The sequence below is a fragment of the Gadus chalcogrammus genome, chromosome 15, assembly GCF_026213295.1.
Source record: "Gadus chalcogrammus isolate NIFS_2021 chromosome 15, NIFS_Gcha_1.0, whole genome shotgun sequence".
Classification (NCBI taxonomy): Eukaryota; Metazoa; Chordata; class Actinopteri; order Gadiformes; family Gadidae; genus Gadus; species Gadus chalcogrammus.
The window spans coordinates 27,387,805-27,408,256 of record NC_079426.1 but is presented as its reverse complement, the minus strand read 5'-3'; the positions used below and the strand labels follow the sequence as shown (position 1 = coordinate 27,408,256).

The 20,452-nt window shown below is 45.0% G+C and overlaps 1 pseudogene; it reads right to left on the bottom strand.

Annotated features, from left to right (window-relative positions):
- Positions 1-4,279: 4,279 nt before the first annotated feature.
- On the bottom strand, positions 4,280-6,853 carry LOC130404246 (uncharacterized; annotated as a pseudogene).
- Positions 6,854-20,452: the final 13,599 nt, after the last annotated feature.

The following is a 20,452-nucleotide window of genomic DNA, read 5'->3' as shown; positions in this document are numbered from 1 at the left end:
ACGCAGCCTAGATGAGTCCATTGTCCATGCAATGTTAACGGAGTGTTCCCTCTTCGTCATAACTATCAAACCAAACATCCTTCACATTCACTGAGCGAACATTATGAAAGTTAGTAAATGCACATTTCTCGCTAGAAATGTTTCATAAACGCATTTATGGCGTAACTATGTTACTATTTCCACCCAGAATAAAGAAATGATGTCGGCCGTATGCTTCTGCTGCAAGCTCACTACTCTCTGCCAGTGACGTCGGGTCAAGCTCCACGCTTGATTGGCTACCGCGGCTAAGCGTCACGCGTTGGAGCGTTGAAAGTTCAATTTTCTGAACTCCGGGCGTTACGCCGGGCGTTCCTGCCGCGCCCAACGCAACGCTTCAACGCTTCAACGCTTCAACGCGTGTACCGCGCCTAGGACCAATGGTCCCTATGCAAAAAATGCAGATTTTCAACGCCAACACGCGAGCAACGCGGGTTGGTGTGGCCGTACCTTACAAGGCCTACACACACGGCGCCGCAGCGTCGAGTCCAAAAGTCTGCCCCCATTATTCCGGGTGTACTAGCCACACCGGTGCCGACTAGCCCGCGGGCAGGCGTTCCGCACCGCGCCGCCCAACTACTCTTCGAGACAATGTTCTATTCCCCCCCCACGAGCGTCGCCGCCCTGAAAAAGCGCTTCTGCAAAAGCTGTTTGTACATCGCGGGTCCCGTAGGCACCCTCCATATCTACCCCCTCCACCACTGGATGTCGCCCTCTTTCGTTGTGATAAACAATTACGAGAATGGACGATGAGAGACTGGTCGTCGAGGTGGAAAAATATGTCGAATTGTATGACCAAGTTCCGTCATTACAAGGACAACTCCAAAAAGGTCATGCCTGGCGAGCCATAGCTCTGGAGATTGGATCTTCAGGTGAGAAATCAACAATGGTGGACTAAGTACCCCAAACCATTAACCATAATGGAAAATAGACGAAATCAAGTCACATATAATCACACCATGTAGGTAGAAACCAGATTACTTGTAATATATATTTTTTTTTAAGGCAAGGCAACTTCATTCATATAGCAATTTAATACATGAAGCAGACTCAAAGTGCTTCACATAGAAACATTCTCATACAATAAAATAGATAAGTAAAAGGACAGCACAGGCAAAGCTCAAAAATGCATTGTCATGTATTAACTGTCTCTCTGGTATCAGATCATGTATTAACTGTCTCTCTGGATTTAGGGAAAAATAACATTAAGTGTCTCGAGCACTCAAATAAAATACACTGGCTACTGAATCCAGCACAGCAATAACAACACTGTATTTATCCCGAGGGATAAAAAAAAGTATATATATGCAAAAGAGTATACCAGAGAGGGTATAATAACTAGATTATAGGTCATATATAGGCTGCACCATATGGTTCTGCCATTGCACACTTAGTAGCGAATTGAAATATTGGCGTGCCTCTCAGGATCTGCACGGAGCTCCTGGACCAGATTGTGGCATACCCCTGTTCTTGTCTCTGTTCATTGATGGGGTGCACCCAAACCCTTCGTCTTCTCCTTGCTTCCTTGCAGGAGAAGAAGGGCAGCCCCCCTCTGTCTGCAACAGTTATTTGTTCTGTTGAATAAAAAAAACTCAATAAATGTAAAGAGCTTGCTCAATATATAACTACTGGCTGCATACATGTACATGTGTGGCTATGTTAAGGATAGATAGATGGATAGATAGATAGATACTGTATTGGTCCCAATGGGGATCAATAAATCCATCCAGGAGCTCAATACAATAAATACACACAATAACAATTGGCCTTAAAAGGTGACTGCACTATATACTAAAAGGCTTAATAGAAGGTCCTGCAGTTATTGAGATTGTTGATGCAGTAGATGAATAATTGCAAAATATAAAATAAATAAGAAATGACAGTAAATAAACGATAAAGTGCCCTACAAACTAAGTTGATCTGATGCTTGAAAACATACTTTCACTGCGCAGATTAGCCTACATTTTTCCAAATTTTCAGCCAAAAAGATGGAAAATAAATAAACTAGGCTACAATAGGTATACTCACCCATTGCGTTTCGTGTCTTTGCTGCGGTTGATTGACAGGTGACTTCCTGATTTTATACTGCAGCGCGGCCGTCGCGCCGCTCCTGTTGGTGCTAGGGGCGTGCTTTTGACGCGCGTAAAATACGCGACGCTGCGCTGCGGCGCCGGTGTGTGGAGGCCTTAACGCGTCCGGTGGAATCCCCGGGTTAAGTGCCGCGTTCGTTAGCGACTTTGGACGGAATACCCCTCTGGAGTACACAAATGTTTTGTGCCTCTCTCGCTCACACACATGCTCACACACACACACACACACACACACACACACACACACACACACACACACACACACACACACACACACACACACACACACACACACACACACACACACACACACACACACACACACACACACACCCTGTTCCGTTGTTTTTCTCTCAGACAAAAATATTGAACTCACAAACACATTGAGCTGTCAGCCGACCTTAACCTACTCAGTAAGACAGCACACTGTTTACCTTTTTCTCCAGCTGATGGATGAATCAGTGGATGGGAGTGTTGAATAATGGATGGATGGAGTCAGAATGAGAGAGCTCAACCGATGGATACGACAACACGTTTCAGACCCTGTTTGCGGATGAGAGGGAACATAGGCACAGGAGGAAACAGCTTTCTACTTTCCGGGCAGCTTGATGAAAGGGGAATGGGACACTTATTTCAAACATTTCTTTTTTTTTTTTTACAAAAAACCAACCTCTCCCAGCCTTTCCTGTTTTTCGCTTTGGTTCAAAGCCCCTGCTAAATGTGACATTTTCATATTTTTTTCATGGGCCTCTAAATGTGAAGTTCTATGCAAGATATGCATAATAACTGATAGTGTGAGAAATGGGATTGTGTTGACATCTGACTTTGCACACTGCCTTGAAAAAGAGCCATGTTTCAAATTCAACTCCTAATGGTTGACCTTGTACATTTGAAGTAAAATAAAAAAAGATGCCCCTATTGGTCAGAAATTAAATGGAGGGATCTGAAATCTCTAATAATATTGCATAATTGTTCACATTTCTTATTGATCGCTCTAGGTGTGTCTCACAGATATCCAGATCCTTTGTGTACATGAACGTTTCCTTGGCGTGACGCTTCTGGCAGCAGGCTAAACTGAATACAGGCACTAACGATTAGATAGCAGTGAAAAGGATGGGGCAAGTCCTCATTTTGAGAAGTAATCAACGTAAAATTTGCATTGTGAACATGAATTCAATCTTTAATTTTACTTGAAACAGTGTACATGAACAAATTAAGCTCTTTGAATCAACCATGATCAACATAGTAAGCGCCATAGATTTATCGTCCATTCCAAAAGTTTGCACCCGGTCAGATATACCCTTGTAAAGCGAAAAGATTGAAACAATGGCTCCTGTAGTGCTTCCAGGGACGAGCCATATGTAATTAGAGATTGGAGTTTGGAGCCATGATGGATTCACCTTCCCTGCTGCTGACAGCTTCAGAGGAGCTGGACGGAAGGCCCTGACCTCTGAACATCCTCCCAGCTGAGCCGAGCTGTGACCTTGTCTCCTAGAGACGTAATTAATAACACGGCATGGTCCCTGCCCTCGTCTGTGGCCCCAGCAAAGGGGACAAAGTGTTGTTGTAGAAAGTGGATGGAAGTGGACATCTGTGTGTGTGTGTGTGTGTGTGTGTGTGTGTGTGTGTGTGTGTGTGTGTGTGTGTGTGTGTGTGTGTGTGTGTGTGTGTGTGTTTTTATCAATGTTTTTTTCTTGATGGTTGTGGATTATTAATAGTGTGTTTGTGCATATGTGGGTGTGAGTGTGTCTGTGAGTTTTCTATGTCAGACTGAGTGATATATGACGCTGTCTGCTCACAACAGGAAATCCTCAGTTACCCTCTCATACCCACACGTCCATGCGTACATGGACACACATATACATTTACATTTAGGGCATTTAGCAGACGCTTTTATTCAAAGCGACTTACAATAAGTACATTTGTAATAAGAAGTGCATCAATATATTGCTGTCGGTACAGAAAGGATGTTCATAGAACCAAGTGCAAGTAAAACAATCGCTAGGCTAACCAATTCCCCGTGTTATAGTAATGATAGCAGCTACTGCAGTTGCTACACAGTTAAGTACTATAATACAATACAATACAACACAACACAATACAGTGTACCACGGTGGCCAGAAGGGGGAGGGTGGCTATGCAGAGTCGAGGTGGACTCTGAACAGGTGAGTCTTGAGTCTTTTTCAGAAGATAGTGAGCGACTCTGCGGTCCTGAGAGCAGCAGGGAGCTCGTTCCACCACTGAGGTCCCAAAACCGAGAAAAGTTGTGACTTTGCTGAACGGCCTTTGCTAGCTCTTAGCGATGGCGTTACCAGACGTCCAGCTGAGGTAGTTGAGCGGAGGGATCGAGCTGGGGTGTGTGGCTTTAGCAATGATTGGAGGTAGGCAGGGGCAGTTCCATCGACTGCCTTGTATGCCAGTACCATCGTCTTAAATTTGATGCGTGCTACTACAGGGAGCCAGTGGAGATCTCGGAAGAGGGGGGTCACATGGGAGAACTTTGGTAGGTTGAACACGAGGCGTGCTGCCGCATTCTGGGTGCGCTGCAAAGGTTTAATCGCAGAGGCAGGAAGTCCAGCCAGGAGTGAGTTGCAGTAGTCGAGGTGGGAGATGACCAGTGATTGGACTAGAAGCTGAGCTGCTTCCCTTGTGAGGAAGGGCCGGATTTTGCGTGACGTTCTCAACGGTGACCAGTAATTCCATGTGTGGGCAATCTTTCCCTGGGATTAGGAGGAGCTCGGTTTTGTTGAGGTTAAGCCTCAGGTGATGGGCAGTTGTCCAGGTGCTGACGTCTGCCAGACATTCCGATATGCGTGTTGCAATCAGGGCTTTATCAGATGAGGGGAAAGAGAGAAATAGCTGAGTGTCGTCAGCATAGCAGTGATAGGAAAAGCTGTGTGACACAATTACCGAGCCCAGAGATCTGGTATAGAGGGAGAACAGAAGAGGCCCAAGTACAGAGCCTTGAGGGACACCAGTTTCAAGCGTGAAAGGTTTGGACAAGGAGCAATTCCATGTCACTTGATAGGTGCGGTTCGCCAGGTAGGATGTGAACCAGGAAAGAGCAGATTCAGCGATGCCAAGTTCGGCAAGAGTGGCAAGGAGGATCTGGTGATTCACTGTGTCAAATGCTGCGGACAGGTCGAGGAGAATCTGAAACGATGAGAGGGACGAGGCTCTGGCAGCATGGAGGGACTCAGTCACCGCGAGGAGAGCCATCTCATTGGAGTGGGCCTTCTCTAAACCTGACTGGTGAGGGTCAAGGAGGTTGTTAGATGAGAGATAGGAGGACAGTTGGTTAGCAACGGCACGTTCCAGTGTTTTAGACAGGAATGAAAGAAGAGATACCGGTCCGTAGTTCTGGATGTCGGTGGTATTAAGAGTTGTTTTTTTGAGGAGAGGCTTTATTCTGGCAGTCTTGAAAGACGCCGAAACAATGCCTGAAGTGAGCGAGGAGTTGATAATTGAGGTGAGAAATGGCAGGATGTCGCTTGAGACATCCTGGAGGAGAGAGGAGGGGATAGCGTCAAGGGGGCAGGTGGTGGCATGGTTAGATGTTATTATTCTGTTGACCTCGTCAAAGATGAGAGGGCTAAATTGGGTAAAGACAGAGGAGGGAGAATGGAGGCAGGGATAAAAGAGGAGCTAATGTCCTTCACTTTCTGGGTAAAGTAGGTAACAAAGTCATCAGCAGTGAGGCAGGAAGGAGGTGGGGGTGAGGAAGGGTTGAGGAGGGACGAGAACAGGGAAAACATTTTCCTTTTAGGCAGAGGAGTTGATTTTGTTCCGGTAGAAGGCAGAATTGGTTGTTGACACACAAGAGCTGAAATCTGAAAGAAGGAAAAGATAGTGAGATAGATCAATAGGACAGTCTGATCTCTTCCATTTCCTCTCAGCTGCTCGCAACTTTGTTCTACAAGTCCGCAGAGGATGGGACAGCCAAGGAGGGGGGGGGTGAGGATCGCGCTGGTCTGGAGTGGAAGGGACAGAGGGAATCCAAGGAGGAGGAGAGGGAGGATGGCAGAGTGTCTGAAGATTTGTCTGTAGATAGTTGAGAGAATCTTTCGATAGAAGGTAGTGAAGACAGAACAGTAGAGGCAAACGTAGAGGGAGAGAGGGATTTGAGGTTACGGCGAGTGATGACAATGTGGTGACTAGAGAGGAGGGGGGGAGAGGATTTCAAGGGAGAGAAAAATCAACAAAGTCATGGTCAGACACGGGGAGCGGGGTAACGAAGAGAGGAGAGGTGCCGCAGGACCTGGTGAATATTAGGTCAAGCTGGTTCCCGGCCCTGTGTGTGGGAGGAGAAGGGGATAGTGTTAAGTCAAAGGTGGCGAAAAAGTTGGTTAGTTCAGGCGAGTGCAACTTCTCTGGCAGGATGTTGAAGTCGCCGAGGATAACGAGTGGTGTGTCATCCTCAGGAAAGCAGCTGAGGAGGGCATCCATCTCGTCGTAGAAGTCACAGAGGGGACTGGCCAAATGTTCTAGTGGAAGGACTGGTAGGACCACATGGGCGAGATGAGGAGTCCGGTCCCCCCTCCTCACCCGGATGGTCTAGGGGTGTGCGAGAATGAGTAGACAGTGGAGAGGGCTGCAGGAGTAGCAGAGTTCTCTGGAATGATCCAGGTCTCTGTCAGGGCCAGGAAGTGAAGGGTCATGAGGGACGCATAGGCTGAAATCGAGTCCGCCTTCTTGACCGCCGATTGGCAGTTCCAGAGTCCTCCCATCACCTCAAGGTCAGTGTAAGCAAGGGTAGGTGGATGGCAAAGATTAGACGGGTTACTGCGCCGAGCAGAGGAGCCATGGTAACGCTGTCTACGGGTAGAGATCCTGACAATGATTGAAGTACGACACATAGCTACAATAGGGCAGGTGGCCTCCCTGGGCTTCCTCGAGAGGAAGTGTGTATGTGTACATCTGGAAAACTTCCTCCATATGTTACAGACAGGCTTTAGACAGACGAGTGGACAGCAGCAGACTTAATACCAACCCGGTATCACGCGATTTCGTGCTCCTGCGCACAAACGTTAATCTATTGAATCGTGTCCCAGAGCATGATTGTCCGACTATTTTCGTGCTACAAAGAACGAAATGCAAACCAATGCATTCGTCATGGGAGCGTTTCTCTGATGTTTTTATGCTGCACAGAACAAAATGTAAACAAATGCGTTTTGAATTGGAGCGTTTTTTAGACGAAAGAGAGACAGAGTGTGCGGACAGGCAGTACAGTGCACCCTCTAGTTATATGTCAATATTTCAGATTTTTAAGCAGACCTCCTCAAAAACTGAAAAGAACGTGCTCCACAGAACGCACGTTTCTCAGACAATTATCGTGCTCAACAGAAGGAAACGAGAGAGAGAAAGAGAGAGAGGGAGGGAGAGAGAGAGAGGCTTCAGAAGGAGTGTGCACGGATAATACAATGCACCCTCTACTTATGTTTGTGTCAAAACAATAAATGCATCAAAGGGTAAATGTAGTGTACTAGGGATACTCTGATTTCCCCACTTTTTTACAGCAGACCACCTCAAAAACATTTCGTTCTCATGCTCACGAAAATTAAATCGATTGAATCGTGCCCCAGAGCACAATTGTCTGACTTATTTCATGCTACACAGAATGAAATTTAAACCATTGCCTTTCAATTCTGATGTTTTCTTCCACCACAGAAGGGGCGTGCGCAGATAGTACAGTGCACCCTCTCCTTATGTATTTGTCAAAACAACAAATGCATCAAAGGGTAAATGTAGTGTATCAGGGATACTCTGATTTCCCAGTTTTTTTACAGCAGACCTCCTCAAAAACCTTTCGCTCTCACGCTCACGGAAAGTAATCCATTGAATCGTGTCCCAGAGCACGATTGTCCGACATTATTCGTACTGCACAGAACAAAATGTAAACCCATGCATTTTGGATTAGAGCGTTTCTCAGAATATACACGGTTATAAATATATATATTAGTGGTGGTCCGTTATCTGCGTTGCCTGACCAAAGCGTCACCCTGAACACGCGTCCTTCTCCATTCGAAATGAATGGGGGAATAGCACCAACAGCGATACGTTCTCCTAGCATTTGGTGAAATTGTTACGTAGCCATATTAATCGTTATTATCTGAATGGGAAATGCAATATTTTAGGACAGATACACCATTAAACGTGTTTCTAATGACATTTCTAGCGAGAAATGTACATTTTCCTTGCATAATCTTCAGTCAGTGAATGTGTATGATCTTCATTAATCTTTATTATCTGAATGGGAAATGCAACATTTTAGGATCGATTCACCGTTAAACGTGTTTCTAATAACATTTCTAGCGAGAAATATACTTTTGACTTGCATAATCTTCAGTCAGTGATTGTGTCTGATCTTTAGTTTTATAGTTATTAGGAAGATTTAATCGTCTCGCTCGCATGTTTCAACAACGTCAGGTTGCTAGGGACGCTGCTTTCGCTAAACTAGCAGCTCACGTGTTTCCTGCGTTTGTGTTATTAAACCGTTACTTTATGTAGCTTTTAATGATATTGTAATAACCACAGACGAGGTATTGAGCGAAGTAAGCTTGATAGCAGGTTTATTGGATTCCACAATCGGACAGGCAGGCACAGCTCCACCGGAAAACTACAACAACCACAACTCCCGCCCGTAAGGAAACCCCCTGAACCCCCTCTCAGAAGGCCCGCCCCTTTCTCCCAAACCCTGTGACGTGAAACACGTTTATCTGATTGCCAACCCAGTCGCCAAAAGCATACGTTGACGGTGTACATTTTCGTGAACACTGGATTACGTCGCATTTCAACATAAAATAGCATGTTAGCAAACACACACACACACACACACACACACACACACACACACACACACACACACACACACACACACACACACACACACACACACACACACACACACACACACTGCATTTCGCTGCTAAAACAACAACTTGGGCTGCTTCTAGGACATTTTGGGTGGATTTTGAACGGTATGTGGGCAGGACGTTTTTTGCAGGCAGGACCTGGCAACCCTGCGCTGTTGCCCGAGGTGCAGAAATGCTCCGGAACAGATCTGGATCCACCATGGCCAAAATAATTGTCATGAATAGCATGAATAGATTCATGCATTATCATTCAACTTGAACATGTGTTTTTACAGTATAGTGTGGTGAAGGGATGACGTATGTTGGCCAACCCGGAAGTGAGCGTCGACCTGGGTTTCCCTTGACAAAAAGCCAACGGGTTTTTCCATTGGATTTTGGATTATTGCAGAAAAATTAGCATCTTTGAAGCACCTCCACAAAAACTGAAAATAAATAAATAAATAAAAATAACTGTGCTTCAAAGAACGAAATGTAAACCAATGCATTCTGAATGGGAGTGTTTCTCCGATTTTTCCATGCTACACAGAACGAAATGTAAACCCATGCAAATAAAGACTTCATGGTCATAATAATTTAAATATCATTATTCTCCTCAGTGTGTAGGGTGGTATTCTGATTTTTTCAACGGGGCTGCATCCAATCACTTGACCGTCATGGTTGCTATGGTGGTTGCTATCGACCAGCCCCTCTAATCCTTACATGGCTCTAAAAACCACGCGGCAAAGGAGCTGCCGTCCATTGTGTTGTTTTTGTCGTAAACTAGGGTCCGATGGTTAAAAAATAGACAGATATTCCAAGGTATCCTTTAAAGGCAGCTTGGATGTTTTTATTTTCTGCAGTTTAGACTTCTTCTATAACCTATTTTTGAAAGCAAAACACCAAGCTCAATGATTTAACGAGGCAGGGTTATTTGAAACAATTTATTAAATATATATTTGTGAGAGGTCATTCCTTCTCCTGAGTTTGCTTCCTATTTATGTCTAGTGTACAACCCTACTGTCCACAAGCATCACCCCCCCTCCCCATATGGATTTGGAGAATTGTTGCCACGTCCCAGTGGTGGAGGTATCATATGTATGAAAGAGGGCATTCAATTATACTACAATGATCAATTAGGAGGCCGAAGCCCTAAAGGAAGTGATGCAATAGGTGACTGCAGGTCGACAACATTTAAGTAAGCTGTACTTTGAGGTCTCTTATATATCAAAGGGGGTCTCAAAGGACGCATACGCTTCAACCTGTGGCTCCAGCCCTACAGGAAATGACTCAGCAAGTGCTCCATCTCGTTGCACCTGCACCCAGCGGCTCGCTTGCAAGATTTTGGCTTGAAGTTCTTCCCAGACCTACACCGTAGCCATCCAACCTGCATATCTGAGAATCAGGCCTCTCTTTAATAATGACAAAAAGTTATGAGAGAAATACACATTAACTTTTGTCTCATAAGCGGCGTGGTGCCGGCTCCTTTTGACCCCAGACTTCTAGAGGGGCTGGTCGATAGCAACCACCATAGCAACCATGACGGTCAAGTGATTGGATGCAGCCCCGTTGAAAAAAATAGAATACCACCCTACACACTGAGGAGAATAAGGATATTTAAATTATTATGACCATGAAGTCTTTATTTGCATGGGTTTACATTTCGTTCTGTGTAGCATGGAAAAATCGGAGAAACACTCCCATTCAGAATGCATTGGTTTACATTTCGTTCTTTGGAGCACAGTTATTTTTATTTATTTATTTGTTTTCAGTTTTTGTGGAGGTGCTTCAAAGATGCTAATTTTTCTGCAATAATCCAAAATCCAATGGAAAAACTTTTTGTCAAGGGAAACCCAGGTCTGACGCTCACTTCCGGGTTGGCCAACATACGTCATCCCTTCACCACTCTATACTGTAAAAACACATGTTCAAGTTGAATGATAATGCATGAATCTATTCATGCTATTTATGACAATTATTTTGGCCATGGTGGATCCAGATCTGTTCCGGAGCATTTCTGTGTGTGTGTGTGTGTGTGTGTGTGTGTGTGTGTGTGTGTGTGTGTGTGTGTGTGTGTGTGTGTGTGTGTGTGCTAACACGCTATTTTATGTTGAAATGCGACGTAATCCAGTGTTCACGAAAACGTACACTGTCAACGTATGCTTTTGGCGACTGGGTTGGCTCTCAGATAAACGTGTTTCACGTCACAGGGTTTGGGAGGAAGGGGCGGGCCTTCTGAGAGGGGGTTCCGGGGGTTTCCTTCCGGGCGGGAGTTGTGGTTGTAGTTTTCCGGTGGAGCTGTGCCAGCCTGTCCGATTGTGGAATCCAATAAATCTGCTATCAAGCTTACTTCGCTCAATACCTCGCCTGTGGTTATTACAATATCATTAAAAGTTACCTAAAGTAACGGTTTAATAACACAAACGCAGGAAACACGTGAGCTGCTAGTTTAGCGAAAGCATCGTCCCTAGCAACCTGACGTCGTTGAAACATGCGAGCGAGACGATTAAATCTTCCTAATAACTATAAAACTAAAGATCAGACACAATCACTGACTGAAGATTATGCAAGTAAAAAGTATGTTTCTCGCTAGAAATGTTATTAGAAACACGTTTAACAGTGAATCGATCCTAAAATATTGCATTTCCCATTCAGATAATAAAGATTAATAAAGATCATACACATTCACTGACTGAAGATTATGCAAGGAAAATGTAAATTTCTCCCTCATGTCATTAGAAACACGTTTAATGGTGTATCTGTCCTAAAATATTGCATTTCCCATTCAGATAATAACGATTAATATGGCTACGTAACAATTTCACCAAATGCTAGGAGAACGTATCGCCCCCTGTTAGTGCTATTCCCCCATTCATTTCGAATGGAGAAGGACGCGTGTTCAGGGTGACGCTTTGGTCAGGCAAAGCGTGACCCTGAACACGCCTTGCGATGTGGACAGTATTACTGTCCACATCGTATTACGCCATGGCGTGATACCGGGAGAGGGTTAGCTAGGCGCGTCCCGAGCAACCACGAGCGTCCACGAGCGGCCCCGAGACTTCCGAATGTCGTTATTTGCATGACCGCTAGAGGCGCCACATTTTGATACGCTCCAGGGGGTTGTAATTTGGGGCGGTACAAACGACCTATGCGGTGGTATTTTCTAGGAGGACAGGCTGCTAACAAGCTAAGTTACACAAACACAGCAAAAGTAGTTCACTACAAAGGAAGCTACTTTAAGTTGAACTAATTTCAACATGCATGTTTAAGTTGAACCAAATTTCAAGAAAATGTGTGTTCAAATTTGGAATGAATCTGTGATTAATAAGAAGTCTCAAAATTCCAAAAATACCCCAGAAATAGTGGCCAAGCTACTTGATCAACCAAGAAGTTAAGCTACTGAAAAGTTACTTGATTCAAGAAAAAATGAAGCTACCACCAAGCTACCGAGATTTGTAGTTAGTTACTAGCTTAGCTACAAGTAGTGAAGCTACTGCCCAACACTGAATTTCTAAATTACATAATTAAATTGAATTACTTATTAATTACCACGACACCACAAATTCCCACCACAACATTATGTTTGCTTCTTGATGATTGCTAGTTGTTTACTACTACTAGTGAACTTATTCTGATCTAGTTTGTCCGTCCGTTAGGTGTGATGAAAACAGAGGAGCGTCACTTTGCAGCAGCGTGTGCCAGGCAGTTTCTCGACGTCACATATCAGTGGGGGATAACTGACAAAATCAGCACTATTGGAACAGACAGCGCTCCTAATATGGTGGCAGCAGGGAGGATACTGCTATTCGAGCATTTGCCCTGTGTTGTGCATGTTGTATAGAGAGCTATTATAATGTCACTTCGGGAAGGTGGTTTTTATGGTGCACTGGCCAAGTGCCGTAAAGTGGTCGGACATTTCAAACACAGTCCGGCCAACTCAGACGAGGTGAATGGCCAGCAAGCCTCTTGCAAGATGATCCAACACGGTGGAATTCCACCCTTGAGATGATCAAGCACTCGAGATGCAACAGAGAGGCACTGCACACAACGCTGTCTCAGCAGAAGCACGATCTGGCCCTCCCAACAAATGCTGAATTTGAGAAGTTGGCAAATCTCGAGAACTGCTGGAGCCATGCAGGTATGGTCTACAAAGATAGCGTGTTCATGAATTGGCATACAAGTTATTTTAAATGTCACTTTGTATTTAAGAAACACGTGCCCTTAAATGTAATGTGATTAAGAACTTTAAAAATGTGTAATCTGAGTAAAGTGAATTTGTCATTAATTATTTATTGTTCTGTTTCTGTCTGTCTGTGTGTGTGTCTCTGTCTGTCTGTCTGTCTGTCTGTCTGTTTGTCCGTCTCCGTGTGTGTCTGTCTTTCTCCGTGTGTCTGTCTCCGTGTGTCTGTCTGTCTCTGTGTGTCTGTCTGTCTGTCTCTGTGTGTCTGTCTGTCTCCGTCTGTCTGTCTCCGTGTGTCTGTCTCCGTGTGTCTGTCTGTCTCCGTCTGTCTGTCTGTCTGTCTGTCTGTCTATCAGTCTCTGTGTGTCTGTGTATGTCGTAACATCACTGAGCTCCTTGGTGGGGATAAGTATGTATCCTGCTCTGTGGTTCTACCTGCCCTGTGCCACCTCCAGCACGGGATGGACGCCACAAGTACCGAACTGTATGAGCAACACCAACAGCTCTATGAATCGGACCCCTTTGCTGAAACTACCACCGAAGTAGGTGAGAGACTCATGACCTCTATTTCAGAATGCCGCCAGCTGAAGTGGAAAAACCTGCTGGAGACAACTGATATGTCAAAGAACAGCAAAAAGGCATGGAGCCTCATCCGAAAAATCAGCAACGACCCATCAACCCCAACCCAGCAACAGTATATTACCACGGCCAACCAAGTTGCGCACCAGCTGCTGCTCAATGGGAAATCCACCAGCAAACAGCCCAGACCAAAGGTAGACCGAGGAAAGCACTCCCAAACTATGGGACTGACTAAGCCGTTCTCCCCTGAAGAGCTCAATACCAGCATCAACACCTTAAAAAAACGGTAAAGCCATCGGACTGGACAACATTTTCACGGAAGAGATAAAACATTTTGGACCTCTGATGAGGAAATGGATTCTCCAGCTGATGAATAGATGCATGCTTACAAAAACCATCCCAAAGATCTGGAGGAAAACCAGGATTATTGCCCTTCTCAAACAAGGCAAAGATCCAGCGCATGCAAAGAGCTTCCGCCCAATCTCTCTGCTATGCCACCTCTACAAGCTGTTTGAACGCTTGATTCTCAACAGGCTTGCCCCTGTTGCTGAACCAGCCATCATCCCTCAACAAGCCGGATTCCGACTTGGCAAATCTACAACAAGCCAACTCCTGAAGCTCACTCAACACATTGAGGATGGATTCCAGAAAGGACTGGTAACAGGAGCCGTCTTTGTTGATCTGTCTGCCGCATATGACACTGTGAACCATCGCCTCCTCCTTAAAAAGATCTTGGAGCTGACAAAAGACCTGGCACTCACAGACCTCATTGGAGCCCTCCTGAAAGACAGGCGCTTCTTTGTTGTCCTGAATAACAAGTAGAGTCGCTGGCGACAACAACGAAATGGCCTACCTCAAGGTAGCGTGCTGGCCCCACTCCTATATAACATCTACACCAACGACCAGCCAATGGACCAGGACACCGAGCGTTTCATCTATGCCGACGATCTCTGTGTAACATCTCAAGAGAACTCGTTTGAAGCAGTAGAAGCAAACCTCACCACAGCCCTAGATCAGCTACTCCTCTATTACGAGCACAACCACCTACATGCCAACCCCGCAAAGACCCAAGTCTGCTCCTTCCATCTTAGGAACCGTGAAGCCAACCGACCACTTAACATCAAATGGTCTGGAACACCACTTGAGCACTGTACCAACCCCGTCTACCTTGGAGTAACCCTGGATCGTACCCTCACCTTTAAGGAACACATCAAAAACACAAAACCCAAAGTCGGTTCCCGAAACAACATCTCTGCGGAATATGCATGTCCTGTTTGGGAGTGGTCAACCCATGCCAAGAAACTTGACTCAGCATTGAACAACACCGTCTGATCACTGGCTGCTTGAAACCCAACACAAGCAGCATTTCACCAAGGACCTCAACCAGGGGAGGGAGAAAATAAACCTGGAATGGCTTGAGGTATGTCAGACTGACCAGAAGATTTAACTGCATTGTTTGACCATTTTAAAATGTTAAGCCAGTAGATCGGTCAATCAATAGATGAATGATTCATGAAGAAATATGGAGGTTGGATTTGGAAAGTGAAATTTTCATCAATCAATAATTATTATTTTTTTATTCATCAAAGGTGGCGACTGCTCTAAATCCAAGATTTAAGGACCTCAAGTGCTTGCCCAGAGCAGCGATGGAGCCAGTGTGGGCAAAGCTAAGTGAGTTGGTGAAGGGAGAAGAACCCTGAGCCACCCAAGAAGAAAACAGCCCTGCTACTGATGGGATCAGATCAGACTCAGAATCAGATGAGGAGACACCAGAAGACAATACTGAAGAGAGGTACAAGGTAGAGCCCAGTGCCAGCTTAGATCAGTGTCCACTGAGGTGGTGGTCGGAGCACAGTGCTGTCTATGGTAAGATGGCCCACATTGCCCTCAAATACAGTCCCATGCGAGATACTTTTTTTCTTTAGCAGGCCATATTGTGCAGAAGAGGAGATCTAGTTTGACACCAGAAAATGTGAACAAGCTGGTTTGCCTGAGTGACTGGTGGAAGAAGGAGAAATAGAGCTTGGACTGATTTACACAAAGATACTGACTGTAAAAAGTTCATCGTGACCTCTTATGTAGGCCTACAGTTCATTTTTATGTTCATGTTCAATTCATGTTTAACTGAATAAACAGTTAGTAAACACAAGTACATCTTATTGAACATTATTCATCACCAATTATCATAGAGCAGCTTTGTCAAGCAGTTTGTGATGCATTTGTCATGGTTTTGAATAATGTTTTTTGCATTTGGACTTTGGTGGCATCTAGTGGCCGTGCATGTGTTATTTAAGTATTTTCTGTTTCCTTGCTTTGCCAATTACTCCTGTAACCTGTGTCTTGTTTCTCCTGCCATGTATTTAAGCCCTGCTTTTGCCTATGTTCAGTGCTTAGTCTTTGGTGTGCCACGTTTGTACTCTGACCCAAGCTAAAGTCTTGTATAGGACATTATTATTGATCCTCTGTGTTCTGACTGCTTGCCTGCTCTCTGGACTACCCACTTGGATTTGCCCCTCTGGTATGACGTTTTGAACTTTTGTCTTTTTGACGAAGATCTACCTGTTTTTGAGGGCAAAAAGACTGTTTTTCCCTTTTTGGATTTTGCCCTCGTTTTGGAATTTTGTGATCTTCTTTGTTTTTGCCCAAAGACTTATAGTAAACAAGATTTCAGTTAACCCTCTCTGCACTCGAGTCTATACTCTTCGCTTTTGTTCACTGGGTTTGGAGTAGAACTGTGGTTTGCAGATCCGGGCTCGATCTCCAACTCTGACAGAAAGACTAAGCCATGGATGACTCAGCAGAAACCCATGCCCAAGCCTTGCCCAATCTGCAGCAACGTGTCCAGCAACATAATCAAGCTCTACAACATATACTGGCAGAAGTGCGTAGAATAGGGAATCTACCATCTCCAGCACCGGCTCCCAATCCGACTCCGGCACCATCTCCTGCACCACCTTGTCATGAACCAAGACTGCCTACGCCGCAGAGATATAATGGAAATCCAGGTGGGTGCAGAGGCTTTTTGACACAATGTGATTTGGCATTTGAGCTACAGCCCTCAAGTTATCCGGGTGATCGATCATAATCACCCTAGTAACTGACAAGCCTCTGGCCTGGGCGACTGCTATCTGGGGTCAACAGAGCGCTATCTGCTCTATTTATACAAATTTCCAAGAAGAAATGTTACGTGTCTTCGACCGATCAGCAGTGGGCCAGGAGGCAGCCAAAAGACTCCTTAAACTTCGACAAGGCAGTGCTGCTGACTATGCAATTACTTTCAGAACCCTGGCAGCTGATAGTGGGTGGGACGAGCAGGCCCTAATCTCAGTCGTCTACGACGGATTGTCTGATGCCCTGAAGGATGGATTGGCTACCGTGGAGACACCCAATGACTTTGAGATATTGGTCTCCCTGGCTATTCAGCTAGACAACCGCCTGCGTGAACACCACCGTATCCAACCTCATGCCCGAAGGTCGGCTGATGTTCAAGCTCCATCCTGGAGTCCTGCTCCCACATCGTCCAGTGATCCTGAGCCCATGCATATTGGAGGAACCCGTCTCTCTCAAGCTGAAAAGGATCGACGTAGAAGGGAGGGGCTATGCTATTACTGTGGTAATGCAGGCCACCTCCGAGCCTCTTGTCCTGACTGCCTGGGAAATGGTCAGTCCCGTCAAGATGAGGGAGAAGCATGACTGGGGCAACATTCTCTCCCAACTCCCCAGGTGCAGGAGTATTCTTACCTGTATGTCTATCTTGGGGAGAGCAGCGACACACTTTTCAGGCCTTCATCGACTCCAGCGCTGCCGGAAGATTGCAGTTAATCCTCCCTTCATTATCTCTGCTCTTGATGGTCACTCCCTAGGTAAAGGAAGAGTGACTGCTGCCACTGCCCCCCTGAGACTCCAGTCAGACAATCACCGGGAGGAAATTACCCCCTACCTGATTGGCTCACCCGGGTTCCCTGTGGTTTTTGGTTTTCCCTGGCTGAACCGGCACAATCCCTGTATTGATTGGCCACTGGAACTGTTCTTGAGTGGGGACCCACTTGCCATGCCACTTGTCTCCTGCCAAGTTCTGCCTGACCACTAGTGGACAGTGTTGGGAAAGTTCACTTTCTACGTTACCTAGTTCAATGTTCAGTTCACAAATTTTAAAATGAACTAGTTCAGTTAAAAGTCCATAATTCAAAATTTTTAACTAAGTTCACAGTTCCAAAAATGAACTAGTTCATAGTTCTTTTTCTTAATATGTTGCTGTGAGCTATTATTTTATTTCCGGTATTTTGAACATTGAGCTCCCTTTCTGGTTTGTCTAGAATGAAATAGAGTGGTTGAATCAAGTATCGTAGCGAAATACAGTTTATATCATGTTTTATTGCACATTTAGCACATTTTGTAATTCCCATTGATGTCTGTTGGAAGACTCATTGCTTGTTGACCGGATACGGAAAAGGGGGGGTGTTCACGTTTGGTTGTAGTCTTGTCGCTCGATTCTCGCCCTACTGTTGGGACGGAAAACCAAGCGAAAAGACTACAAACAAACGTAAACAGTCCCCCTTTCCGTTTCCGGCCAACAAGCAATGATTCTAGGAGGTATTCTAGTACGCTGATTGAGCCAGAGAGCTAACGTTCCGGATTGTACGTATTTATAATTAGAAATTCGTCCCAGCATTTATACCACAGATACTCTAGGGTCTAAGCATATAACCGCGTTTTCAGATTACAGTTTAATGTAACAGTAAGCTGACAACACCGCAACTGCAAATTAACCACACGGAGATAACCATGGCAACCGGTCAACCAACACGGCGTTCTGCGCGCGCATCCGCCGTGTTGATAAACAAATAACCCCCCTATTGAACAAAGTTAAACCGATTGAGCGTGCCGTTCAGAGACACCAGAATGAACGAGTTCACAGTGACGTTCATCAGGCAGTAATACCGTAACGTTCAGTTCACGTTCGCCCAAAATATGAACGAGTTCATGAACTATCGTTCAATGAACACGTTCAGGCACAACACTGCTAGTGGAACCTGTATATTAGACCTGAATATTTGGACCTGAAAGTAGTCTTTATTAAGGCAAGAGCATCTACGATGCCCCCTCACAGGTCCTATGACTGTAGCATTGAGCTTTTGCCTGGCACCAGTCCTTCCCGTGGACGTGTCTTCTCTCTGCCTTTGATTTGCTCCAGGGTGCCAAGGTCTTCACCAAACTCGACTTGAGAAATGCGTACCATCTCATTCGCGTCCGCAGGGGCGATGAATGGAAGACCGCCTATACACACACACACACACACACACACACACACACACACACACATATGTATATATACACATATATATATATATATATATATATATATATATACACACAGTTCTCATAGTATCCAAAAAAGGAGGCCCAAACCGTCCTAAATTTTTGCAAGGAGCCTTTAAGAGTATATTTGATCTTTTCAAGCTTCAGGAAATGCATAATATCCCTTATCCACCTAGTGAAGCTGGGGGGTGCTTGATCCTTCCAAGAGAGAAGGATGAGACGTCTGGCAATCAAGGAGGAGAATGCTATAAGGGAACGATTTTCAGGGGTAAAACCAAATAGCGCACATACAGGGTTGGGGGTGATGACTCTTTGAAGCATTTTAGAGAAGGCGCCAAAGATGCTGGCCAAGAATGTGTTTGGGGCAACACCAGAACATGTGAATATAGTCTGCTGGTTGACCTTTACAGCGAGGACATGAGGGGTCAACAGTAGGGAAGATCTTCACCAGTCTTGACTTGGTCAAGTGTGCTCTTAGAACTATTTTGAGTTGTATCACACTGTGCCTGGCGCAAGGAGAAGATGTATGTATTAAGTCAAGGGCAGACTTCCAATGATCATCTGTAAAATTCTCCCCAAGATCGCTCTCCCAGTTCCTCCTAACATCCTGCAAAGAGTGAAGGGAAATATTGGATATGCCGTTGTAAAGAACTGAAATAAGACCTTTACGTAAAGGGGATAATGAGAGGATATGATCAACCGTGTTGCTTGCTCGGAAATCTGGAAAGGAGGTAATACTTTCTGGACAAAGTGTCTAATTTGGAGAAATCTATAAAAGTCTGACTTTGGCATTCGAAATGGACTTGACTCCATATGAAAACCAAGTTCCAAATGTAGAATCTGACAGAGAAGGTGGGAAGTTATAATTATTCCTTCTGGGAGAATTCACAGATGATCTCCGCAACTTAAAATGTCTTCGAAATTGTGACCAGATTCTGGTTGAGTGACAGACCACTGGGTTGGCGCAAAATTGGCTTTGCAGAGGAGGTGATGGGGCACATAGTATGGAACCTAGATCGAAAGAGCTAGAGGCACACTCCATTTGCACCCAGGCCTCACACCCACTGAGACGATCCAACCCAATCCAGTGTAGCATTGTCTTTATATTGCATGCCCAATAATAGTAAATACAATTAGGTAGAGCTAGTCCAGCAAGCTTTTTAGGTCTTTGGAGGGCGCTTCTATTAATTCTCGGGGGTTTACCGTTCCAAATAAACGAGGATATGCATCCCTCCAATGAGCTTAAGAATGATTTTTTAATCATGATGGGGATATTTTGAAAGAGGTAAAGAAACTTTGGTAACACAAGCATTTTAACGAGGTTAATTCTGCCAGCTAAGGACAGGGGGAGGTTCATCCATCTAGCAAAGTCTTTTTTACATTTTTCAAACAACATTTTT